Below are 2,628 nucleotides of genomic sequence, written 5' to 3' on the forward strand. Positions count from 1 at the left end.
AATAACATAACGTGGGGTTTTGATTATTTGTATTATTATTATTTGTATTATTTGTATTTTATTTACAACATAGTATGATAAAAAGATACACAGTGAAGGTCAAGGACACATGATTGAACATACTGATCTGAACAAAAAATGTTTTACTTTATTTCATACATGCAGTCAGAAATTATAGTTTGCGCGACGCATTGTGTTGTGTTCTTCTTCTGAGGTAAATTCTGGGTTATTCCTCTCAGCGCGTCTTCTTCCAGAAACAAAAAGTAACCGGGATGAACTCTTCCTGTTTGTTTACGGAGGCGGTGTGGGCATTTACATGCACGCGCGTCTCACGTGGATGTTTATAATTTGAAAAGTGCGATCGGCTCATGGGCGTGACCGCATTAGGGATAATGAGTCATATGGATTACTTTAACAGAGAGTATTTGTTTTGGACGTGACTTACTTCATTTACAAGTAGACATTTCAAGCTTTCTATACATATATTTCTCATGTCTTTGAGGCAAGTATTCGCAGAGATTCAGGTTGTTTTATTTACGTGTCTGTGAAGAGAGGTGACAGAGACCGAGACGTTTGTTTACGCGGAGGCGATGTGGGTGTTTACATGTGCGCGTCTCACATGGATGTTTAGAATTTGAAAAGCACGATCGACTCGTGGGCGTGACCGCATTAGAGATCATGAGTTGAGACGGGAAAACTGGACATCGCGTTGGTTTCATACGAATTACTTTTAACAGAGAATATTTGTTTTGTTTTTGTTCATTTAAAAGTAGACATTTCAAGCTTTCTATACATACATTTTTCATGTCTTTGAGGCAAGTATTCGCGGAGATTCAGGTTGTCATATGTATTTGCGGAGATTCCGTGGAGAGATGAAGAGAGATGACAGAGACCGAGACGGCAGAGAGCGCACCCTGTTTATTTTCTTTATTTTACAAAAGCACATTGTTTTGTTGTTATTATTACTATAAACAAATAAAAGTAGACCCTTTACAGTTTCTGTGCGATCAAAAATGACAGAGTATTTTTAGTTCTTTTCGCGGTCATCAAGAAAATACGAGACAGACCGCACCAGTGCGGGCTTCGACCCCAGAGGGTTAAAATACAAAAAAAGTGCTCTGACCAGATGCAGCAATCGCTGACTATCGGCCGTACCTGATCTGCTCCTGTGACATGTAGCTATAGTGCAGGTTGAGTCGGACGATGTGCTCCTCCTGCAGCTCCTCGATGGAGGCGTGATCTCCAGACATCTGCTGCAGCTCCGGGTCCAGCTCCTGCACCAGACTCCTCTGATCGGCCGGAAGCCACAACACCTACCAGAAAACACCTCTTCAGCCATCCTTTCTTCATTTTTACACAACCATTTCAAACGGGAATGGTGAAATGCCATGAGGTTATTATAATTATTATGGCCAGTGTTGGGGAAAGTTACTTTTAAAAGTAATGCATTACAATATTGCAATACTCCCTTAAAAAAGTTACTTAGTTATTTTTTATGGAAAGTAATGCGTTACATTACTTTTGAGTTACTTTTTAAATCTGGGCTGGGCTTGGTTGTTTGTTTTTAATATAAAAAAAATTATTTTACAAATGTAAAAGCCCTTTCACAACAAAAGTAAAATGAATGCGCCTCAGTCTGAAGGAAATGTAAATTCACGTTTGTACAGTAGAGGGCACAGCTCAAACAAATCGCATGAAGAATATGACGCAGGAGAAGAAAGTTCAACACTATTCAGAAATAACAAAAATGAAACACAAATGTGTCATTTTTGCTCAGTATGGTTGAATTGGATCATTAAATATAATAATAAATAATATTTATTATATTCAATTATTCTATAATATTCTGAGTTTGCATTTGACTGCTTTTATTCATTTTGAGGAATACTGAATGTGTTTTTGTGCAGGTGAGATGAGTAAATTCATGTTCATATTTAGTCTAGAGCTACAGTAAGATCATGTTCACACACAACGGCTCTGCATTTACTCCCGATTTCTCTCAACATGGCAACACGAGAGCTGTCAGTCAATACATGGGAAACAAAGCAACTGGACTTACTTATTTGAAAAAGTAACTTAGATATTTTATTGTAAATTAAAAAGTAATGCATTACTTTACTATTTGGAAAAAAGTAACTTGTGTTATTTGTAATGTGTTACCCCCAACAGTGATTATGGCTAGAACAAAGAGTCCAGCTGGGGCTGATGAACTACCTGGCTGGAGTTAATGGAGGACTCGTTGTGAATGACCTCCAGCGTATAAAATTCTATTAATTAATGACAAAGGGGGACGTCTCAGGTCAAAGATCACCAGCCTCTCGTGCTGAGCAGCCAGATTCAATAAGTCCTTCAGGCTGGGGACCGTCTGGTTCTGGACCCGAACCCTCTCGTCTGCATCAAGAGATGAGACCGTGCCGAAAGGATCCCTCTGAGAGAGAGAGAGAGAGACAGAGACAGAAACAGAGAGAGAGAGAGAGAGAGAGAGAATTTTGAATTTTAACAAAACTTTTATTATAAAAAAACCCTCTTCTAAACAACAACACTCCTACGACACAGTAAAATATAGTGACCATGGACCACAAAACCAGTCATAAGGGTCAATTTTTCGAAATTGAGATTTATAATCAT

At 38.5% G+C, this 2,628-nt stretch overlaps 1 pseudogene; it reads right to left on the reverse strand.

Annotated features, from left to right (window-relative positions):
- Window positions 1-2,628, reverse strand: part of LOC107665354 (glycerophosphodiester phosphodiesterase domain-containing protein 5-like) — a 43,160-nt pseudogene that overhangs the window by 5,056 nt on the left and 35,476 nt on the right.

Source organism: Sinocyclocheilus anshuiensis, unplaced genomic scaffold (genome assembly GCF_001515605.1).
Source record: "Sinocyclocheilus anshuiensis isolate Anshui unplaced genomic scaffold, SAMN03320099.WGS_v1.1 scaffold1303, whole genome shotgun sequence".
NCBI lineage: Eukaryota > Metazoa > Chordata > Actinopteri > Cypriniformes > Cyprinidae > Sinocyclocheilus > Sinocyclocheilus anshuiensis.